Raw genomic sequence first — 25,343 nt, forward strand, 5'->3', positions numbered from 1 at the left:
TTGTGGGGCTTGAACTTAGGGCCTAAGCACTGTTTGTGAGTTTTTGTATTCAAAGCTAGTGCTCTACCACTTTGAACCATAGGCTTACTTCCGGTTGTCCAGTGGTTAGGTGGAGATGAGCTCATGGGCACTTTTCTCCCTGGGGCTGGCTTGGAACCACAATCCTCAGATCTCAGCCTCCTCTGTAGCTAGGATTATAGGCATGAGCCACTAGCACCTGGCAGTAATTAATTTTTTAATTAAAGAAAATTTCAAGAGCAACATTTTCATTCCTGTGCACATTGTGCAGCTCAGTTGACTCAAGAACCTCTCAGTCATTCCCACATTATCAAGTTTATAACTTCTTGCATGATCTGTTGAATGTTTCCCTGTCTTTAATTTGGTGAAAAACATGTCTGCCGGAAGGATATGGTGTCCCAAAGGCAAAGTAAGAGTCAATGTGCTTGTCTGCTGTAATAAAATAAAAATTTGAAATTTGCTGAAATATGGCATGTCAATAGTGGAAGCTGAGCTGTGTTGTGGGGTAAAAAAATGAGCCAAGCATTCACAGTACAGTACTGAATTCTACACATCTTGAGTTTTCTTAGCTTTTCCTGAACTGCAGTCTCTTTGCAACTATACACCCTCAGACATCAAGGATCTACTGTAGTTTGATAAATACTCAATTTACAATTCCAATCCTAAATGCTTTCAGAAGTACTCTTTTTTTTAATCAATGGAAGAATCAAAATAACAGGACAAATGTATATTGTCAGACTTGATATGCAATATTAGGTTTGACTATTGAACTAGTCTAATTATCTACTTACCTGCTCTACAATTCATCCAACATTTGTTTTCCATATACTGAAGTTTGGAAAGATAGGAGGCCAGGATAAACATTGACTTCCTCATGCAACTTCTCTAAATTATAACTCATCCTTTGAAAATATATGACATTTATCATAATAAAACTATAAAGGAAAACAAAAGACTTTTGGTGCTCAATGTCACAAAAGAAGTATCGTAGGCACAAATAGCTACAAAAATTATTTTAGTAAAACTTAGGAATGAAAATAATTACTTGGGCTTAAATCAAGAGAGATAAATGTGTTTTATGAAAGTTCTTTCATGCAGTTGTCACATACACAAATGCTATAGATATTCCTTTTGATCAACGGTCTTTCTGCAGTAGAAAACATATACTACATGCTGAGCAAATAAGTTTCTCTTTTTTCCTTGTAAGATTCAGTTTTATCCAGAAGCTACGTGTTAAAAGCCAACATTCGGTACATTCTTAATTCTTATCAAATATTTTTTTGGGGCGTTCGGTTGTGGGGCCTGAACTCTGGGCCTGGGCACTGTCCCTCAGCTCTTCAGCTCAAGGCTAGCGCTCTACCACTTGAGCCACAGTGCCACTTCCGGCTTTTTTCATTTTGCTTATGTGGTGCTGAGGAATCGAACCCAGGGTCTCAGGCATGCAAGGCAAGCGCTCTACCACTGAACCATCTTCCCAGCCTCAAGTATTTAAAAATCTCCTGCTAGCATGTTTTCTGTTAATTTGCAAAAGATTTTTATTAGAATTAAAATTAATAAAATAGTGGAAGTCTATGTACAGGTATTTTTCTTTAATTATTTTAATATTCTCCTATACTGGACATCTATCTGCAGGAAATTATTTTCTTAGGGCCTGGTTACATGGCCACAGGTGACTTAGAACAGTGCTGGAAAAGTAAGTAAACAATGCAGGCAATATGTTCTTCTGAGGATTGTTTAATTCAGCAGAAGAATTAGTTCTTAAGAACTGCACAGAATCAGATTCCAAATCTTCTGATTCTCAGTTTTAGAACTCATACCATGATATCTGATAGTCATGACTAGTTCATATTATTTACCACAAATCTGAAAACAATAGAACTTATACTGGTACTTAGCAATAAAGCCAAGAGTTGAAAGAAAACACAAAGACTGGCTCCAGATTTTGAATATTTTTTTAATTTCTGATGTGACAGTGTTCTGTAATTTTCAAAGAGCATCATAACACCTAGAAATTAATGTGTTTTCTAGAAGGAAGATTTAACAGCTGATCCAAAAGCAGGAGATTCCCAAAGAAAATTCAGTCATGTCCTCTGCTAATCTATATAAAGCCAGATGGATTTGCTCACGCCTGGAAGTCTGCCTCAGGATAGTGTTTTATTAAAAGAATGAGTCCAGCAATCGCAACAGATTAATTTTAAATAAATTATCTAGTGGTCTTTGATGGGATCCTGAAACAAAAAGGCACTTTAGGGAGAAACTAATAAAATTTGAATAACTTTCGAGTTTAATATATCAATATTAACCAATTGGATCTAACAAATGTTACTACAGTGACGTAAGATGCTAACAAGAGGAAACTGGTGAAAAGCATCTGACTAGTGTTTGTACTAGCTTTGTAATCATTTTATAATGCTAGAGCTAAAACAAACCATATTTTAAAACACATTATCTACAGAAGATTACTAGTCTCAAAAACATAAAAAAAATTCATTGGTCCTTCAAGAAAAGGTGATGGAAATTCAACATGTTTCATTTCTCTTTTCCTTAGTGTCCTAAATCAAGACTTCAACAAGGCTCTAAGCCACATGAATACTGAAATTTGTTAAGTTTTATTGCCGAAGTTTCATCCTAAGCCGTAGAGCCCTGAACCATGAAAGTTTCCCATTTCTGCTGAATAGTTGTTGTTCCATTGGTCTCACAGCATCTTTGTTATTCATCCTGTTTCTTAACTTGATGCTCTACAATTCTAGCTTGCATAATTGATCAGCACAGGGTCCTCCATTACGTATGAGCCAGGGGCTACACACATATTTGTATTATAGAAAGTAGCATATTGTACCATAATAGCATATTGTACCATAATTTTTAAAAAAAACTAATCATATATCTGGATATATGAACAGACTGGATATTAATGCATATAATCAAAGAAATTGTAAAGAAATACTTTCAAGCCAGGTGCCTGTGGCTCATGCCTATAATTCCAGCTAATTGGAGGTTGAGATCTGAGGATCATGGTCCAAAAACAACTCTGGCAGGAAAGTCTGTGAAACTTTAGTTACAATTAACCTTCAAAATGCTGAACATGGAACTATGGCTCAAGTAGTAAAATGTTAACTTTGAGCAAAACCCTCAGGGACAGAACCCAGGTCGTGAATTCAAGCTCTAGGACTTACACACACACACACACACACACACACACACACACACAAAGAAAGAAAGAGTGAAAGAGAGAAGGAAGTCAGAAAGGAGGGAAGGAAGGAAGGATGAGAAGAAAAAGACATACCTTCCAAATGTTAATCTAACTTGAAAACTGGTGAAAATACATACAGAAACATATACACACATGTATGTGTATATATATATGAATATTTCAAAAAAGAGAATAAGATTCATCTGCGTTTGCTATACTTAATTTTTAAAATTTTTCTTTCTATAGAAAAAATATATGCTTCAGATATGTACCTTTTCACAATTACATGCTGTTAACAGTGAATGGTATACAGTAGACTCACACTGAATTTGTAAATTGAATGAAATCTAAATCCTGGATCTTTAAGACAATGGAGTATTTCTGGAGGGATAGCCACATAGCAGAAGACCAAGAAGCAAACCCAACATGATCATGGGTCTCAGTATAAACTAAAAGAGATACAGAAATCAGGGTTTCTCTCAGCATGTTGTCTGATTAAACTTACAGTTCATGTAAAAAGCCATGAAGACAAATATAAAGTAACAGGAATCATGTTGAAGGACAAAATCTGGGGAAATATATACATTAAAATAAGTAATAAATATCTTAGGGTTATAAACTATTGAATAGATCAAGAATCCACGTATCAATGTTTGTATAAATGAATTAATGATGAATTAATAAATAGGAATGGTCCCCCTTACCATAGAATGAAAACTCTTTTTTTTTCCCCCAGGGCTGAGGACTGAACCCAGGGCCTTGCGCATGCTGGGAAGGCTCCCTTCCACTGGGCTAAACCCCCAGCCCCAATCTTTATTTTTTTTGTCAGTTGTGGGGCTTGAACTCTGGGCCTAGGAGCTGTCCCTGAGCTCTTCAGCTCAAGGCTAGTGCTCTACCAGTTGAGCCACAGCACCACGTACAGTTTTCTGGTTGTTAATTGGAGATGAGAGTCTTATGTACTTTCTTGCCAGGGCTGGCTCTGAATCTTGATCCTTAGATCTCAGCCTCCTGAGTAGCTAGGATTACAGGCGTGAGCCACTGGCACCCAGCAAAAACTCATTTTTGTTGTTGTTTGTGCTGGTCCTAAGGGGCTAGGGCTTGAATTTAGGGACTTGATACTATCCCTGAGCGTTTTTGCGCTACCACTTCAGCTACAGCTCTATTTCCAGGTTTTAGTGGTTACTTGGAGTTAAGAGTCACATGGATTTTCCTATCCAGGATAGCTTTGAACTGTGATCCTTAGATCTTAGATAAGAAATACATACGTGAGCCATTGGTGCCCAGCTAGATTGCTAAGTCTTGAATGAAGAAGGAAAATAGAAGTGGAAAATAAAGCATTTGCCAACTGATTAAACATAATTAAATGCAAGGTGAGATTAAAGTAAATATATGGAAAAATCTTAATACTGACTCTAATAATAATAATATAATGTATTTGAGTGCAGTGGCTCACATCTATAAACCTAACTACGTAGGAAGCAGAAATTAAAGGATCATTGTTCGAGGCTGAGATAAGCACATAGGACCAAATATTCAAAAGTCTTCTATGGCTAGTATTCTCACCATTCAAATAGTATACCATTTGTAGTTTCCCCACTGTTTCTGGATATCCTACTCATTTTATTTTCTTTTGGATTTTGCATTTGTAAAATTTCTATTCACATGGCCTTAAGCCATTGTCTCCTCAGCACACAGTCAGACTATTAATGAGACCATCCAAGGCATTCTTTATTTTTGTTGCAGTAGTTATCCTCCCCAGTATGTTCCTCCCCAATTTCCATCTCCCTGCTTTTATATTGTTTAGTTTTGTATTAGCTTATTGAATCAGTTGTTTAAAATGTCTGATAATTCTAACATTCCTATCTATTCCTGTCAGATTCTTGTGCTTGCTCTGTTTCTTTGAACTGGGTTCTTTGGTTTGGTATGCCTTTTAATTTTTTCTTGATGGCCAGACATAGTGTACAGTATACACGATGACAAACAGGTCCTCAGCTACTGCCATGGCCAAGTCTAGAGGAAGAGATATGTCCCTCACTTCTGTGCTTGCCTCGTCTTGTGGTGAGACTGTGACTATACAAAGTGGACTTTATACTACTTCTGCTTCTTTCACCTCTTTAGATGGCACAGAATGGTAGAATGAGCTGTATTTGAACACTAGCCTTCTTCCACATGGGTTAGGCTCTTATTAAGCCATAATAGCTTGAGCTCTGACAAAGTAGTTTACTCTGTGGTCAGGTCTTATTCATAAACAGATGTTCCTTGTGTTTCAAATGTCTTCTTTCCTTTCTCTCTTCCAGAAGAACAAGGAGTTGCGATGTATTATAAAAGCAAGTCTTTTAATATTTAGAAGAGAGGACAAGTGCAAAAAAAAAGGGTAGGGGCCCCCGTGGTGACTGAGCCCCTGGAATTTCTCAACTCTCAGAATTGCCCATGCTGAGCTTCTAGCAATCCTTCATTCACAGGTCTGGCTGCCCCTCCCAGACCCTGGTTCCTGCGGTGGTGCTCACAGCTTCTTTTCCAGTAAGTTGTGACTCTCCCACTACCTGGCTCCCACTTGAGCAGACAGTGGTTAGCCCTGTGACTTCTCTTCTCTGGTGGATCTAAGAGTTGCTGGGTTTTCAATTTGGTCAGCATTTTATTTGATGTGAAGATGGAGTAAGGACTTCCCAGCTTCTTGTCTGAAGTACTAGAAATTGGAAATCAATTGGTTATATTTTATTTATTTATTTTTAATATATATTTTTATTATAAAGATCCTGTACAAAAGGGTTACAGTTACATGAGTAAGGTAATGAATACACTTCCTATGGAGCATTGTTACCCCTCCTTTGTTTTTCCCCTGCCATCTCTTCCCTCCCCGATTGGTTATATTTTTATAACCAATTGCTTACATTTTTAATGTTAACCTTTCTGTTTGTACCTCTACTCTGGCATGCTAAGAAAGCCTCAGTTTTTCTCATATTCTCTGTTCCCATCAGAGGAGGGAAAACTATCTATAAAAGGAAAAACAAAGTTTTAGCCAGTGGAAGGAAGATAGTGAGACTAAGGTCACAATTTGATGAATTAACTAAAGAGAATGTAGTATAAAGAAAGATTTTGAAGATTCTGAGCAAAAAAGAATGCCACAGATGTGTCAAAGTCCAGCAAAGAAATTTATAAAAAAAAAAGAATTTGGCACAACTTTCTTTCAAGGATGATGAAAACAAATATTTCATTATGCTTAGATAGAAATTGTTATTTATGATTAGCCAGAAAAGGAGCCATTAGTTCACAGAGGTTAAGTGATTTACTTAAATTTCCAATGTCGAATTAGAGCCAGAAGGTCCTGACAGTGCAGATGCACCAATAACTTATTAAAATTCCATTTTGAATATTTTTATCTCCCTATACAAACAATAAGTTAAGAAGCTTCCTTTGACATAAGATGTCTTTCTTGAATCATTACTTTTTTTTCTTTAGAAGCACAGTTAATTTTTCAGGTTTTTTTTCTTTTTTAACAAAATTGACTCTGTCTAAAATCACTTTTAAAAATGCCACTAAGCCACCACATCACACTGTGATGGCTCTGGAACTGGAGTTTTAAGATTTCAGGCCCAACCCCCTAGGATTTCACATCAGGTCTGCCCACTTGTCTCTATACAACAAATAAATGGATATTAATAGTGAGAGGCAGAGAAAGGAGATTTATTACTTGGCATGAATAGTCATAGCACTTCAGCCCATTTTCAGCCATTGTGTGTGTGTGTGTGTGTGTGTGTGTGTGTGTGTGTGTGTTCTGTACAGTCCTGGGGCTTGAACTCGGGGCCTGTACTCTGTCCCTGAGTTTCTGTGCTCAAGGATAGTACTCTACCATTTGGGTCACAGCATCACTTCTGGCTTTTTGATGCTTAATTGGTGAAAAGAGTAATTCATAGTCTTTCTTGCCTGGTCTGGCTTTGAAACATGTTTCTCAGATCTTAACTTCCTGAGTAGCTAGGATTACAACTATGAGCCTCAGGAGACTGGTCGTCTTCAGCCATCTTTGGGATACAAGCATGAGCTGTAGGGTTTAAATAGGAAACTGGGAAGAGTAGAGAAAGAGAAAGTGGAGAGAAGTATGTGTAATTGCTAACAATTCGTGTCAAAATATGGCTGGGTTGATCATTAAGTTTTGTTTTAGGAAGGGCTCTAGAGAAATTATCACTGTCACCATTGGTCAGCATAAACAAATCCTGTCTGATTGATGGGTAGTTTGTCCTGAACAGCTCTGTTGTTCCTTAGGAGTAGCTTCCGTCCCTTCTCATAAATATATTATCCATCTTATCTGTCCTGGATTCCAACGTTACTGTCAAGTGACTGCAGATAGAATGGCTTAGAGCAATGATGAATACAAAATGGAGGCAGGAATGTCAAGCTTTTCTCTTGCTTTTAGTTAATTAGTGGGCTCAAGAAAGCAGTCAGGGCTTTGGCTAAAAAGCAGCATTTAAGCACCTCTTACAGCTTTATTGTCAACCTTCCGTTCTCCACAGCCATTTCTCCCGATCAGGAGAGGACTTTTGTATTAAACCCTACTTCATCTTGATTATATTATACATGATATGAATATACATTTGCACACAGGAAAGCAAGAAGTGGCATTTTATTTCAAGATTATCATGGTATCAAATGAAATGATATAAATCATGGGGAAAACTGCATTCTAATACTATAGGACCTGCTGAAACCAGGGCACTTATTCAGGAGACTTGCTTTTGCACTACAACGATGAAATTGTGCAGATGCATAATGCAATAAATTAAATAATATATCAACTAAGTACCATTAAATCTCATTTCAATATACTACACTTGATTGCCAAAATGAAGCTCAGAGTATACACTGGGGAAATCAAGTTGTTTTGAACTTAGTTATCTGGTCCTTAAATAAATTATGCTTGGCTAATGCATTTCCTTTTGAACAAAATTTTACTCTAGACAAAAGAAGATTCTAATAATATAAATCTTTTATATAAAATAAGATTACCAAAATTTGATCATATCACAATGAGGAATGTAATCATTCTCTAGGTCAGAAATATGATCTTGATATGCTCAATTAATAAAACAGGCATTATTCTGGAGTAAAAACAGCACTCAAATGTATTAATTTTTTATTTCTTGAGAAAAGCGCTCTCTCTCTGTCTCTCTCTCTCTCTCTCTCTCTCACACACACACACACACACACGCACACACACACATCTCTCTCTCTAGTTCCTCTAGTTCAAATTGTCCTTGAGCCTCTTGGACTCCCTTTATAGCCCTGGCAGGCTTTGAACTTGCTATCCTCCTTGTCAAGTACTGGAATTACAGTGTGCCACCACATTCAGCACATTTCATCTTATTAGGAAAAGTGAATTATGTATTAGTGTTGTCACTAATTGTTTCACTTGTATGAATTATTTGGCCATTATTTTGGTTTACCAGATTTCAATTTTCCAGTGAGAAAAATCAAAGTCCTATATATTGATTTTAAATTGAACATTTAGTATCATGTAGAAAGAACTTACTGTACGTATGTATGCTAAACATACATTTCATTTTTTTGTAATAATCTGTAAAGAGCTTCACCATCTTTTACACACAAAAAGCCAGAAGTTCAGACAGGTTAAGGGCTATGCCAATAGCTATTATGTTGTTGGTGATAGGATCAGAATGTGAATTTGTCCCTCACTCTTGACAACCCATTCCTTTACTGTCATTATACATAATAGTTTTTATTAATAGTACCTCTTGCCCACCATTGAGATGATACTCTTTACTAAAATTTTAATTCTTTTTCTTTTCTGATTTTTGTTTGTTCAGTTTTTTGGGCGCTGGTCTTGGGTCTTGAACTCAGGGCCTGAGCATTGTACCTGAGCTTTTGTGCTCAAAGATAATGTTCTACCACCTCCGGCTCCACTTCCGGCCTTTTGGTAGTAACTTAGAAATAGAAATCTCATGGACTTTTCCTGCCACAGGTCTCAGACTCCTGGGTAGCTACGATTATAGGTAGGAGGCACCAGCTCCCAGTCTTTACTAAACATTTTCAAAAGAAGAAACACAGGCATTAATTCCTCTTGTCTTTTCTGAGGAAACAAAAAACTCCCTGACACACAGAGGAACTTATCATCAAGGGAAGTCAACTGATATGTCCACGGACGAGGCAGAGTATTCATGATTTTGGAAAGGACATAACAATGCTACCTTGGAAATTGCAATAACTTTAGGGAAGAATTCTGTCATCCCTGCCACTAGCCCACTTAACTAATCTAGTTGTAATGGCTCATGCTTACAGGTCTTTCAGACACTATATCATTTCCACTAACACTTGCATTCTAATAATAATGTTAGAGAGAAAGTAGGGGCGCTGGTATATGTCTGTAATCCCAATCCTGAAGAGGTTGAAGCAGAGATTGCCCAGGGCAGCCTGGGCTGCATAGAGAGAACTTCTCTCAAGACAAACGAACAAAAATTAGAAGAAAAATACATATATTTCAACTGGGCGGGGGAGTAGAAGAGAAGGGAGGGAAAGGATAGTGGGAGAAAAACAAAAGAGTGGGTAACAATGTTCGACAAGAAATGTACTCTTTATTTTGCTCATGTAACTGTAATCCCTCTGTACAGCATTTTTACAATAAAAAAATGTGTGTATGGTAGAGAAAGAAAAAAGTTGAACTGTAGAACACCAATTACTTCCTGATGGTCCCTAATTTTATTCAAGAATATAGAGGATTTCAAATTATAGACTATCTTCATTGAACAAATGGAGGAGCTCAGGGATATCTAGTGTTCTATGCACAGCCCCAATAAAAGTTTCAGCAAAATAATTTGCACAGAACCAGCTATTTTACAAAATCTTTTTTTGTATAAAAAATAACATTAAGAATTATACCAATTTTGCTTTGAGTTCCAATTTCGGCTAATGGAATATCATTTTGGAAAGGTTTTAAAAGAATGAAAAATTTTGTAACATACAACTAGTACATAAAAATGAAAGAGGAAGAAGGAAGGAAGGAAAGAAAAAGAAAGAAAGAAAGAAAAAGAAAGAGAGAAAGAGAGGGAGGGAGGGAGGGAGGGAGAGAGGGAGAAAAGGATGAAGGGAGGGAGAAAAGGATGAAGGAAGGGAGGGAGAAAGGGAGGGAAGGAAGGAGGGAGAAAGGGGAGGGAGGGAAAGACAGAAATGGGAAAAAAGCAAGGGAAGAAAAGGAAGGAGGGAAGAAGGAAAAGGAGAAAGGGAGGAAAGGGAGGAAGGAAGGAAAGGTAGAAATGAGAGAGAGAGGGAGAGAGAGAGAGAGAGAGTAGTCTCATTGTAGCACAACTGCATTGTTGGCAGATATTTTTAATGCTAAACCCTAGGACTGAATGTTCGAGCTACTTACGAGAAATGCCCAGGAGCAGTTGGTCTGGGCCAGGACCTTGCCGAGGCCTCCACGGTTGGCGGAGGAGTGGTGGCGAATTGTCAGTACAGTGGAAGCTTTACTGGAAAGCCCAGATTGGAGGTGAAGGGAAATGAGATGGAGGAAATGAAACGGCTCTATTATTCAAATGTGCTGCCGACAAATCTTCAGTTCTGGAAAAATGCACCCTGGGTTCCAGGTAAATGCATTAGGTTAACAGATTCCAGGTGTTCTCAAAATAATTGATTTCATTCAGGAAGTACATCTGAAGTACAATAATGTGTGTGTGTGTGTGTGTGTGTGTGTGTGTGTGTGTATGAAAAACAATAGTATGAAATAGTGTGAACAGTTTTCGTTTGATTCTGGAGTTCTTCCCAGTTCCAAATCATCAATAGTTTATTTTTCATACATTTACAAAGTCAGCTTTTTCTAAGCCATAAGTATTGCTTAAGAAACTGGGAGGTTAATGTGTAATTGCTCTGTTTACAATGTACACTTTACCTCAGAGGTTTTCTACAACCTCTTCTTCCTCCAATAATCTGAAATCAAATTACTTACATGTCATGTGGAACAACTTCACATGTCTCATGTTTTATGACTTCACTGTTTTCTTCAGAAAAATTTCCAAACCTTATCTAGACTTGTAACGTTAAGCACATTACAAGAACTTAGAGAAAATTTCAGAGCAATGCATTGTCTTCTAAAGTAGAAAATTCCAAGGTATAGAAAAAAAAGCTATTATCTGCTCAGTTCTATAAGGAAAATAAACAATATAACCAAAATTGAATGGTTTTTTTTTCTTGTTATTGTTGTTATTGTTTTAACTATAGAGGAGTGTGTGAAGTGGTGGAGGGAAAGGATAGTGTGACAACACCAAAATTGAATGTCTTAAGTAAGTTTTAAAGCAACAAAAGCCATTTTTTTTTTACTGTACCTTGCATATTTCTATGGCTGTCGTTGGATCTCAGCCTCCCGAATAGCCACATGTACTTGGCTTCTTGCCTCTTTCTTAAGAGTGCTTGTACCAAAAGAAAAATCTTTAGTTGGAGAGAATTCATCTTTCATAATTTCAGTTTCATTACAGTGTGATGGAAGTAAAATATAGGAAAGGAATTTCCTAAGTTGTAGTATACATGAATGTTCTCACCTTATATAAAAGGAGACAGAGTAACTGTACCTGCTATCAAAGATCAAATATACAGAGAATTTGTATCTTTTATTTGGTCTCAGGGTAATTGAAATTTATTTCTATGATCCTATAACTGACTAGAAGGAAAATAATAAATGATAATCCAAACTAAAGTTTATTCTGACCTGAACACTGAAAAAATCCAAAGAAGACTATAAGCATCTGGATGAAATCATGAGCATTTTAGCCCATTTGAAACAAGCTTGAAACATCCAGCAATGCCAAGACTGGGGCAGGATTCCAACTCTCTTCCTCCCATCTTCCTCACTTGATCTAGAACCTATGCTTACTTTTCCTTTTTAGCATTTCTAATGGCAGGAATACAGAGGAGATCTTTCTTTTCCTCCATCATGCCCTACTGACTACTTTGGAATTAGGCCAGCTGTGGCAAACCACACTGAAAAGACAGTTCTTTTTTTTTTTTTTTTTTTGGTTGGTAGTGGGGCTTGAACTCTGGGCCTGGGCGCTGTCCCTCAGCTCTTCAGCTCAAGGCGAGCGCTCTACCACTTGAGCTACAGCGCCACTTCCGTTTTTTCTGGTGGTTTATTGGAGATAGGAGTCTCACAGTCTTTCCTGCCCGGGCTGGCTTTGAACCGCGATCCTCAGATCTCAGCCTCCTGAGTAGCTAGGATTACAGGCGTGAGCCACCAGCGCCCGGCTTTGAAAAGACAGTTCTAAGTGCTATGATTTCCAGATTTCCTTTTGATATGCTAAACAGACTAAGAACTTTAGGAAGTGGGGAAAGAAAGGAACCATGGGAAATGGGAACTCTCTCTAGGCTGTAGTTTTGGCAGAGAAACCTCATTAACTCTTCTCCAATCACTTCTTCTTGGTAACTGGACAAATGCCTCTGGTTTGCAAAAATACAGTCTATCTTAAAAGAAAAAGAGAATAGACATAGATAGTTTCCCAAATACTAGCTTCTTCCAGTAAATACACAGGTAATATAATACATTCTCTTAGCATTAGTGAGTTTCTGTGTGGTTCTTTCCATACTTTACTGTGGTATTTCCATTTTTGAAGCTAAGCTATTTTTCTATTTTTGGTCTTTGTTTATTTATTATTTATTTTTATCATCACTAATTCCTTGTTTGGTGTAATCACTTTTGTTTACATTTGCTATAGGTCACTTGAGGCTGCTTTGGAAATAGTAATTGTTCTTTGCAATTTAGTTCAAAGAATCAAGTTGAAACCATCTTTAACCAGTTTAAGTTGGAGTGTTCAGCTCCTCATTGTTGCAGTTTTACTCCTGCAGATGAGAAACAGAGGGCTGAGGATAGGAAGGTATATGATAGAAAAATACTTCTCTTTGACTTAACCCAGTTCAACCCCTTCAATCTGGTGTCTAGAGCAATACCCTCTCTAGGTACCTTTCCTGCCATTGCACATGTCTCGTGCTTCCATTACAGAAATGTCTGCATTTGAATGCACATTATTGATTCATGCCACCTAACTTTCCTTTCAAAAATATATTCACTGGTGTTTTTGTTTTTGTCTTTTGTTTATGCTGGTCTTGGGGCTTGAAGTGAAGGCCTGGATGCTGTCCCTGGGCCTATTTGTGCTCAAGGCTAGCACTTCACTACTTCTGGCTTTTTTGAGCAGTTATTGGAGATAAGAGTCTCATGAGAACTTTTCTGCCCAGGCTGGCTTAAAAGGCGATCCTCAGATCTCAGCCTCCTCACTGTGTTGGGTTTTGTTTGCTTCTTTGTTTTGTTTAAAAATAACCACTCAGCTCCCCTCTTTGCCATTCCAACATCAAGTTTCGAGATCTAACTCAAATTCAGTATTTTCATAAAGTGGTGGATTCACTTAAAGCTAAAACTTCCCTTTCTTTTCAGGCTATCCACACCATTTTACAGCTATAATAAAAAAAAGTTGTAGTGCACCTGTTTGAACCAGACATTGAACTGACCTTTGAGTATGTGCTGACTCACTTAATCTTTATAACAAGCTCAAAAGATAAATACTAAAAATTTCCAGTACATACAGATAAGGAAAGTAAGACACAGTGAATTTAATAACCTACCCACTTCTACTGCGAGTCGAACATTGTTTATGCAGGATTTTATAACCATATCTTAAATTTGAACTCCATGAAGTTACATTCAAAAGTTTGTTTAGATATGCAAATATAGTTCTTTCAAATTAAAGGAGCTCCAACTCTACATTTGGTTCTTTTAAGTACTCGGTATCCTACAAAATAGTTACACATAATGCTACAGAACATTAGGCACTGCTTACCTGTTATAAAAAAAAAATGTACATTTAAAAAATCTTTAGTGTGACCATTAACACAGGATGTCTTAACTAAGGGGAAACATCTAAGATAGTAAATAATAAGACAGTAAATAAATTAACCAAGGAGAGATAAAGGAAATCACTGTTTATGCATTGGTCATCTGAGCTATCTTGTAATCATAATTGGAATGCAGAAGCTCATAGGCAGACAACAATACTTACCATGATACAATAACAAAATTGTATTTTTCAAAAGGAAGCCCATACAAATAAGTCTCATTTGATCAAGGTCAATAGTTTTGGTCAGTACATCAGAATAATAGGTTTATGAAGATCTAAAATCACTCTTTAATTTTAAAATTGAAGCTTTTCTATAATTTCCATAGAACATACAGGATAATGAATATGTTTTTTGTTTTGAATTACATTTTAAAAGAGCATTTTAGTCTCTGTTGGAAGGTATTTGAATTCCTTTTTTCTAACACTGGTTTGGCATGTCAGCAAATATAATTTAGGCACCTGAAGTCATAGGGCTCTGATTATGCCAGACAAATGTTCACATACACATTTCTAATGTTCTAATCCATTTTTTAAAAGCACATTTCATGTTATCGTCTCTAGAATTTACTCATTTATATACACATCAGAATGTGAAGCCAACAACCAGCCTTTTCAGAAAACCGTTTTAATTCTTTTCAAGTTCTCATAAATATTCAAACCTTGCATTCTTGCTGACACTATTTTCTTCAACAAAGTCAATGAAACTAATATTCATTTATTTTAGGAATGGTTGCCCCTGATAACTAGACTGGTCAAGAATATCTGGAAATATGAAATGAGTCATTTAAAACAACTAAGGACCAGGTGTGACATCTTTGGAGAACAAGATTACAGTCTTGACATGGCAATGAGATTGGCTTCTGTTTACAATTCTTCACGATATTGCAGTCTTGTCATGAAAATAAATTGCTTATAGTCCTCTGCCATTTTCCATTCCTGTCTCATCATGGTAATAAGACATCAGGTTTTTAACATTCAATATATTCTGAGATGCAATTTCATATAAAGATGTGTAAGGTACTAAAATATTTGCAACCTGTGTGTACTTGCATATCCCACTTGCGTTCATATTTCTGAAGGTATCACCTTCTCTATCTTCTATATCTAGTAATAAATGAAAATTAAAGCAAAGTTCTGAAATATGAATGTCTTATTGGAAACAAGATGATAACTCTCAATCTTACATTCACCCTAAAGACATGAAAAAGTTTCTTCGAAATTTAGGGATGCCCCAAAGATTATCTTGTACACACAGAACATTTACAAAATAGAATGGGAAAAGGCAGAATATTATAGTATACTAATAATTTTTACAGAAACATGAATGTTTCTACTTGGTTAAGTTACTCATTGTCACACTGTTACTTCCTGAAGTATTCTTCTGAACCTTTTCCCATGGTCCTAATGTGTAAGAAAATCTCCTTTTTCTTGGGGGGGGGGGTCCGGTCGTGGGGCCTGAACTCTGGGCCTGGGCGCTGTCCCTCAGCTCTTCAGCTCAAGGCTAGTGCTCTACCACTTGAGCCACAGCGCCACTTCTGGCTTTTTTCTTTTTGCTTATGTGGTGCTGGGGAATGGAACCCAGGGCCTCATATATGCAAGGCAAGCGCTCTACCACTGAGCCACCTTCCCAGCCCCAGAAAAATCCCCTTTTAAAGACTAAGAACATATCCTTAAAAGCAACCAGCCTAATCAAGCTGAACCTAACATGATGCTTTCAAATTCTAAATTCCAAAGATGAAGAAAGAAAACACATTGATATATGAGAGATATATTTACGCCACAGGCAAAAATTAAGCATTTGCAAAAGAATTTAGAATGAGAAACCATTTGAAATCATTCTACTATTTAGTTATATAACTGTGGTCAACATACTTTGTCCTCATGAGTTACATTTCTGCAAAAGGCAAATAAATGTAAAATCTTTATAAGAACTGCCAGCCTGAAGCAGAGATGACAAAATGAAATAAGATATAATGCATGAAAGCATTTCATAAGTCATACAGGACTAGGGATCTACTTGATGGCATGTAAACACAGCACCTTAGGAAGAAATCATGTATGTATATTCTTTAGTGAGGGTTTATTTGAAGTGTTTACTAAAACAAGAAGTGAAGATCCATAAATTTCCCATCATTTTTGTCATCTAATTATCACAAAAATCTGATCACTTGTTTCAAGGTTGGCATCTGTGAAATGACTGTATTTTGAAACTTGTTTGAGGTTGTTGTCAAATTTATTCTACCTGTAAACTTATCCCAACTGGGTTCTTAAGAAGTATAGAAGGGAGCTGGGAAGGTGGCTTAGTGGTAGAGTGCTTGCCTTGCATGCATGAGGCCCTAGGTTCGATTCCTCAGCATCACATAAGCAAAAAGAAAAAAGCCAGAAGTGGTACTGTGGCTCAAGTGGTAGAGCACTAGCCTTGAGCTGAAGAGCTGAGGGACAGCGCCCAGGCCCAGAGTTCAGGCCCCACGACTGACAAAAAAAAAAAAAAATAGAAGAAGTAGAGAAGGCTGGATGCCAGTGGCTCACGCCTGTAATCCTAGCTACTCAGGAGGCTGAGATTTGAGGATTGTGGATCAAAGCCAGCCTGGGCAGGAAAGGCTATGAGACTCTTTTTTCCAATAAACCACCAGAAAACTGGAAGTGGCACTGTAGCTCAAGTGGTAGAGTGTTTGCCTTGAGCTGAAGAGCTGAGGGACAACGCCCAGGCCCAGAGTTCTAGCCTCACAACTGACAAAAAAAAAAAGTATAGAGCCAGGCACTGGTGGCATACACCTATAATCCTAGCTACTTGGGATACTGAGACATGAGGATCAGAGTGCTAAGCCAACCTGAGCAGAAAAGTCCACTAGACACTTATCTCCAATTAACCTCCAGAAAACCAGAAGTGGAGCTGTTGCTCAAAATGGTAGAATGTAAGCCTTGGGCACAAAAGCTCAGGGACAGTGCCCAGGCCCAGAGTTAATATTACATATAACATTATATATAATATATAATGTATATATGTATATACACATATGGAGAGAGTTTGAAAGTCCTGCATAAATAAATTAACTTCAATAAAGACATAGTTCCATACATTAAGTTATGAAGATAAACTCGGGTTTCTAAAGGAAAAAATGTTTCCTAACTAACACATAAATACTACGGTTTTCCAACTTTTATAAAAATGGTTCAAAATTAAGTTTCAAGAGTGAGATGTTTCCTTACTGCTTCCTTCAATGAACTGTTGACAAGTCTTTGGAACATGGCAGTATTAAATTTGGCTTTCCTTACAATAAGGCTTCTTCTGTACAGATTGTTAAAATCTGGTCACCACACAACCATAGATCCAGAATGCTCATTTTTTTTTTGTTCCAAAATGTCATTGGAAGGGATTTTATTCTTGCAAACTGCATAAAATTTACAGTAGAATATTTGTCAAAGCAGAATGCTGAAATAGATCTGCTTTGATTCTTTAGTAAAGAGAAAAGAAGGGCAAGAAGCCGCAGCTTCTATTTACCCTGGCATTAACTCAAGATAAGCCTTAAAATTACTTTTTGGTGTACAAACAGTGTGGTTTCCCCATCAAAAGGTTATTTATTATAAAAGGGCTTTATTCTGTGAGACATTGGGTACATTCACTTTTTAATTACAGTTGCCAAACTCTAGGCCAAGAGGAGGTCAAGAACATGTCTTTTATGATGCTCTTTTTCCTGATTATAAAAGTAATAACAAGTGTTACCCTATCACATTCTTTCTTAGAGAAGTCTTTCAAGTTAACTACACTATCCAAAAACAAAACAGCTCTAAACAGATGCCCCCAATTTTCCCCTTTAATATCTTGAAAGCTTCTTTCAACACTACAGGGTTGTAAGAGAAAATTTGAAGAATAACAATAGGATTGTGTTCTTGTTCTTGTTGCTGTTGTTATTGTAGTTTTATTCACATGCATCAGTCTCTGAGTGAATGAATAAGTAAATAAGCTTTTACATCAAACAATCTGTTTCATTTCCCCTCGTCTTGCCAAATGGCTGAACTGCAGAATACAAGGATAATCAAATGCCAATTTTATGCTGCTTCATTACTGAGAGTTGTGGGGAAGTATCTGGAACCCAGTGTCTAAATGTGAGTTTTCCACCTAGTTTTAATCATGATAATCTATTTGAGATAGTAAGTCTGGTTTTCCCCCCTCACTATTGATTCTGATTTTCCACATCTTCCTATCTATTCAATTCTTATTTCACATAAGGAAGGTGAACAGATCTTCACATAAAAGGCTATCATTTAAGGCTGAGACTCAGATACCATCATATAAAAGTGCAGGTCTGGAACATCAGCCAGTGTGAAAGAGCAATCTTTCTTCAGTTCACAAACCTTCCTACTACAAAGTCAGAGTAAAGCTTGAGGAGCGGAACCTTGGGCTCTCTTATAAGAGCCACAATAGAGACAAAATAAGAATGTGGGCATAATTGTTCATGTAAAAGGGAGAAGAGCAACTTTCGATGCAGGACAGGGCTGGAATAGAAGGCACTACAATAGAGAAGTAACTTCCTCTTTACTCAATCACTCAAGTTTACCCTGAAAAGGAAGACAGGATGTGCTCAGGTGCAATGATAAGAGGGACTGGGATGGAGTACTTAAAGATAAAAGCTCTCTAGTGTCCTGCTTCTTTTTTGGAAAGTTGACAGGCTGTTTCCTAGAATCCACTGTAAGATCATGATTCAGCCCTCACAGAGGTTTGAAATCACCAGACTAAGCAAATTCCCCATGACCTCAGTGGCACGCTAGGAAGTTCTTAAGGGCTGGGAGAGGATACAGAGTTGAAGATAACATTGTTGGACCATGGCAAATCATCAGAGCATTAGTGTAGGCTACCCAGTGATACAAACACATCAGAAAAATCTCCTTGGAGACAGCCTGGTCCTCTAACAACAGCCAACGAGGGAGCAATGCCTTGCCAAGAAGGGGGTGACTGTGTGCCATGCATCATACTTTGTGATAGGAAGAAAAGAAAAAGAGAAGACTCCGTGAAAGTTTGAAATGACAATTTAAAACAAAAGAAATAAATATTAGCTGACAATGATTAAGGTTTTATTCTTCTATTCTCTTTTCTCCTTGGTTTAATAAGGGCAAAGTATACTTGAAATCACTATTGAACATGACTCTTATCACAGAAATTATTCTCCAAGTTCTAGTGTGTGAACTCTAAGCATACTGCAGTGACATTCCGGGAGACTGAAGCAGATCTTGTTGTTATTCCCAGGCTAGGAGGTGATGGGGCGCACGGGGAGGAGGTAACTTATTTTTGAATAAAATGTCCCAGTTGTAAAAATATACATCTATATTCTCCTATTCCCCCCCCCAAATGAGAATATTGGAACCAAAAATATTCATTTCAGTAAAATTGGTTGTAATTTTACACACAATTTAAATAAATCTATAAAGTATGCTCAAAGGTATATTTAAAATGACCCAATAAAAATATTTGGAAATAGTTAAGAAAAAAAAATTTTTTTTTTTTGATCCAGTTGTGGGGCCTGAACTTTGGGCTTGAGCACTGTCCCTCAGCTCTTCAACTCAAGGCTAGTGCTCTACCACTTGAGCCACAGCACCACTTCCGGCTTTTTTCTTTTTGCTTATGTGGTGCTGAGGATTCGAACCCAGGGCCTCATGCATGCAAGGCAAGCGCTCTACCACTGAGCCAACTTCCCAGCCCCAAGAAAAATTATTTTTAAAAAGAATAACTTTTTTTTACTGGTACTGCTACTTGAACTTAGAGCCTAGAAGTTGGCCAGATTGTACTTGGACTATACTTCCCTTGGCTTTTTGCTGGTATTTTTTTTTTTTTTTTTGGGTCCGGTCGTGGGGCCTGAACTCTGGGCCTGGGCGCTGTCCCTCAACTCTTCAGCTCAAGGCTAGCACTCTACCACTTGAGCCACAGCACCACTTCTTGATTTTTTCTCTGCTTATGTGGTGCTGAGGAGTCGAACCCAGGGCCTCATGCATGCAAGGCAAGTACTCTACCACTGAGCCACCTTCCCAGCCCCTTTGCTGGTATTTTTAGAGATGGAGTCTCTAAAATAATCAGGCTAGCTTTAAACTGTGATCCTCTGGAATTTAGCCTACTGAGCAGCAGAAATGTAGTCATGGGTCATTGGCTATTGTCTGAATAATATTTTTGAAAATAATAGCATTAAATTAATATGTATTATAAAAATATTTCCAAGTACTGATTAAATAGTAATGTTTCACATGTTGTGGTAATCTTTATTTTAGCTTTTTGTATGGGGGGGGGGGCGGTCAGTCGTGAGGCCTAAACTCTGGGACTGGGCACTGTCCTTCAGCTCTTCAGCTCAAGGCTAGCACTCTACCACTTGAGCCACAGCACCACTTCCGGCTTTTTCTGCTTATGTGGTACTGAGGAATTGAACCTAGGGCCTCATGCATGAAAGGCAAGCACTCTACCACTGAGCCACCTTCTCAGCCCTCTTATTTTATTATTATTTTATTATTTTTATGGTAGCATAAATATAATTATTTTTAAGGTAATTATATTAGAGAGCAAAAATGTTGATATATTTTACAAATTTTCTAGGCTGGATTCATATTTTCAGTAAATGCACTTATATAAATGCATAATTTCTAGATGATGGAGAAGTAAATAACTCTTAGATATCAAGTTCTTAATCTGTAAAATAAGAACTTTATACTGAATGATAGCTAAATATTCAAATGCTTTAAAGTTCTATGATATAAGGTTTCTTTAAAATTTATTCACATTAGTCTTTATTACTTAACATTAAATGAGCAGGAAAAATTACACACACTATTGTATTCAAATCTGTTACACTATTGCATTTCAGTTATTATACGTTCTGTGAAATTTTATATATCAAAAATTATTTAAAGCTTTGGTTCTGAAGAGGAAAAAGAAAATTTAAGCTTCATGATCGAAAAGAAAGGCTCCATATAGCCATCTGGTGGCCATTTAGGAAAATACAACCGGATCCATTCATCTACATCGAAAAAGTTGGTGTGGTTAAAAAGCGATCATTTTTACTCTAACATAATACTCATATAATTCTAAAAACAATACAAGGCTTTTTAATTCTTTATAAATATACAGGGATGTATTTCATATTTCGATTTTTTAAGTATACAGCTGTTTTCATTTTATTATGTACTAATTACTAAGAAATCCACATTGTTGTCTGAAATACCATAAATTATGTCAATATTCATTATAGATTATATCATCACATTTTCAAGATAACATATCCTATAATTTGTAAGCCATAATATGGGCTTAACATAAAACTGTACAGTTATCAAAGAGAGTTTTTAAAGTAAGCACAGAAAGGGAGAGAGAAAGGGTGAACAAATGCAATCATGCTATTCAGTATACACTATGTGGAAAATGGCCCACATAACTTGTGGGGAAGGAGGAGAGGGAAAAACCAGAGGAAAGTAAAGGAAGGGGTGACATTGTCCCCCAACAGGAAATGTACTCATTACCCAACTTATAAAATGGTAATCCTTTTGTACAGCACATTAATAGTAACAAAATTATTTAAAAGTCACATTTCTATAAAATACCATTCAAGTATGAATGTACTAAATACTGCTTTGTGTTAGGATCCATAATTTGATGGAAAAACATTGTCTCGGTTTCATAAAAAAAAGTTCATGTATGTATTACTTTCCGATAGGTTAGCCCACTTGCAAAATTTGTCGATTTTTGAATTTTTGTGTGAAATCTTTGCATTCAATGCAGTTTTTTCTAACCATAGGGGAAAAGCAATTTCACAATTTAATTCTATGACAATGAGATGAAAAAATCATTATGATCATTTTATTGAGACTTTTATAGGCAAAGGCTAAATAAATGTATAAATTAACTGGAGGAATATTTTGCTATATGTCTAAGTAAAAGAAGAAAATAAATGAAAAGCTATGAAAAGTAACATAAACGGTATATTTCCCCCCAAAAATATTCTCAATGTATTACAATAGAAGGTTTGATCTGAAAGCAATTTATGAAGTTACCAGGGCATTTGCATGACAAAAATTTTGTTAGTCATTTGTGCCATGATTACACGTGAGATTTCATGCAGTGTTTAAACAGTGAGAATTGTGTTACACATATGGCCCAAATAAAATCCTTGTTCAGAAGTGATTTTCAAATGTGTAATAGTCTTTGTTGGGTCTTCGTCTGTCCCACGAAACGGACGGGGTCCGAGGAAAGCTAAGTGTGGTGCTCACTCATTCCCCAACCTCCCTCAGCCCGGGAGACAATCAGACACAGCAGGGAGCCAAATCCAGAAGGTAGAAAACTCCTTTATTAACAGAGAGCAGCCCTTTTTAAAGCCAAAAAGGGCGGGTGGCATGACAGGGGAGGAAGAGGAACCAATCACTGTCAAGGTCTCACCCTATCATGCACCTGAGCCTTCACGGGCTGGTTAGGCACTGATCGGAAGATCAATTAGGCTCTGCCCACTCTACTCTCTCCCAGCGCCATCTTGGCTGCCCATGTGCGCTACAGTAAATTGGGCTCTGCCCACTCAACCCCCTCTCAGGGCCATCTTTTCTGCCCATGTGCAAGTCTTCTCTTGTGTAAGTTCATTGCTAGCCTTATGAATAGTGAAATTTTCAGTTAAAGCTCACAGGAAGCAATACAGAACCTGTAGTAAGGTGAAAACTTAGAAGATGGGAACTTAGAAGACAATCCCTTTGATAACTAAAAGAAAATTTTAAAGTAACCCTCAAATTTCGACTTTAACCTTCCCATTTAGAAATGTCAGTCCAATAATTACTTTCTTTTTTATTTTTTCCTTATTTTGGTCAGTCATGGGGCTTGAACTCAGGGCCTGGGCACTATCCCTGAGCTCTTTTGCGTTGTTAGTGCTCTCCCATTTTGAATCACGTCACAACTTGCACTTGTCTGGTGGTTAATTGGAGATAAGAGTCTCACAGGGATTTTTCTGCCCAGACTTGCTTCAAAACACAATCCTTAAATCTCAGCCTATTGAGTATCTAGGATTACAGGTGTGAGCCACCAGTGCCTGGCCTAAATAATCATTTCTTTTTTTTTTTTTTCTTTTTTTGCTTATGTGGTGCTGAGGAATCAAACCCAGGGCCTCAGGCATGCAAGGCAAGCGCTCTAACCACTGAGCCACCTTCCCAGCCCTAAATAATCATTTCTTATGGGAACTATTGACTTTGACAATCATTGTGTGGCAGTCACATAGAGCAAAGATGATAAAAATGGGTTTCTTCCACTCATGACTTCCACATGAAATTCTATTCTGTTCAAGCTAACAAAATATGGAAACATTAAATTTCAAGGATAGGAAAGAATAAACAAATGTGTTTTAACAATTGACATCATATCATGATTTAGGTCTACCTAAAGCATTTTGTCCAAAAATATTAGTAGGGATGATTTATATAAAAAAATTGTTCACTTAATAACATCATCAGAGCCATAGGGTATAACCATGAGGTATGTTATAAATGCATATGATAGTATTATATTATAAAAATGTGTGTTAATAAATGGTTAATAATACAGATTCTAAAGATGTTCCTTGTCTAAATGTCAACTTTATTGCTTAATGCCTCTCCCTGAAAATCACAAGAAAATATTGATATTTCTTTTATGTCAGAAAATATGCCGTATATATGCATATACATTCATTATGTTTATTCTAATAGTAAATAGTCAACTTCCACACAGATCAAAAAGCAGTTTTGTCTATGAGTAAAGCGCTAACACTTCCCATCGCTACATTAAATTCTTCTATTCCCAAATCTTTTTATAATTTCAGCATAAGCAATTCAATATATACTCATGTATGTGTGTGTATGTGTGCCAAGTACCTCATATATATGTAGAGGTTTGAACTCGGGCCTTCCACTTTTCCCCTTGAGTCATGACCCCAATCCTTGTTTGCCTTTTATTTGTCAGGTAGGTTCTCACACATTTTGGCCTGGTCAGGCCTTGAATCATGATCCTCCCAATTTCTGCCTTCCAAGTAACTGTAGTTATGGGCCTAACGGACCATGCCTAGGCAATACTTCACAGTGTATTTTAAGTTTTGTAGGATTTTATTTTCACATTAATGGTGTCATAGCATATGTATTTATTTGTATACTGATTCTTTCTCTCACTTTATGCTGGTGAAATGTTGCTGTAAGAATTGCAATAGGGAATTAATATTCTTGACTACAAATACAGAAGTACATTTGTGCATTCTACTACCAGTGGGCATGTGTGCTATTTCCAGTCAGGGAGTACAGTCACTACAGTCACTACAAAGAATCTTATACATGAGAGGCGGAAAACACATGCAAGATAATCTGCAAGATGTATCTAGGAGAGTAAATACTGTTCACCGTATGTGTATCTGCAACTGGAAGGCAAGCATTTTGTCCCAAAGTAGTTACCACAGTATGTAGTCTCACCTGAAGCTGGAGGAATTTTCTTAGCTACAAATCCTTTTAAGCCTTGAGGTTTTCAGACTTTGCAAGTTTTGCTAATTAACAAGTTAACTACTAACTTCACATTGTGGTTAAAATTTACATTTCCTTGACTACTAATAGAATTGATTATTTTATTTAATGTTGGCCATTTATATTTCCTTTTTTGTTGCTTTATTTTTGTTGTTTTTGTACTGGTGTTTGAACTGAGGGCCTTACACTTCCTAGGCAGGTATTCTACCACTTGAGCCATGTTCTCAGTCCTTTTTGGTTTTAGTTATTTCTCAGATTGGGTGTTGGTACATTTGTTAGGCCAGCTCTGGACTGTGATCCTCTTACTTCTGTCCCTTTCATGACTGAGATTACAAAGATGAGCCATTATACCAAGCTTGTTTGTTGAGGTGGGATCTCACTAACTTTGTGCCTAGATTAGCCTGCAACTGTGAGCCTCTCTCTTTTTTCCAAATAGCTGGAAAGACCAGACAGACATCATCATGACTAGCTCTGCTTTTGTTGTAGGTTTGTTTTTTCTTCTTTGCATCAGTTACTCAGGAAAGCACCTAAACCTTCAGGTGTAATGGTAAATTTCATCTAGTTCTTACATTAGTCTTGTCCATTTTTCCCTGTATGCACTATTTTATTTTTGGTGCTAGTCCTAGGACTTGAACTCAGGGCCTGAGCACTGACCCTGAGTTTTGCCCTTGCATTCTACCACTTGAACCACACTCCATTTTCAGCTTTTTGGTGGTTAATTAGAGATAAGAGTCTCGTGGTCTTTTTTGACTGAGCTG

This window comes from Dipodomys spectabilis, unplaced genomic scaffold (assembly GCF_019054845.1).
Source record: "Dipodomys spectabilis isolate Male_0828 unplaced genomic scaffold, ASM1905484v1 ptg000063l, whole genome shotgun sequence".
Taxonomy (NCBI): Eukaryota; Metazoa; Chordata; class Mammalia; order Rodentia; family Heteromyidae; genus Dipodomys; species Dipodomys spectabilis.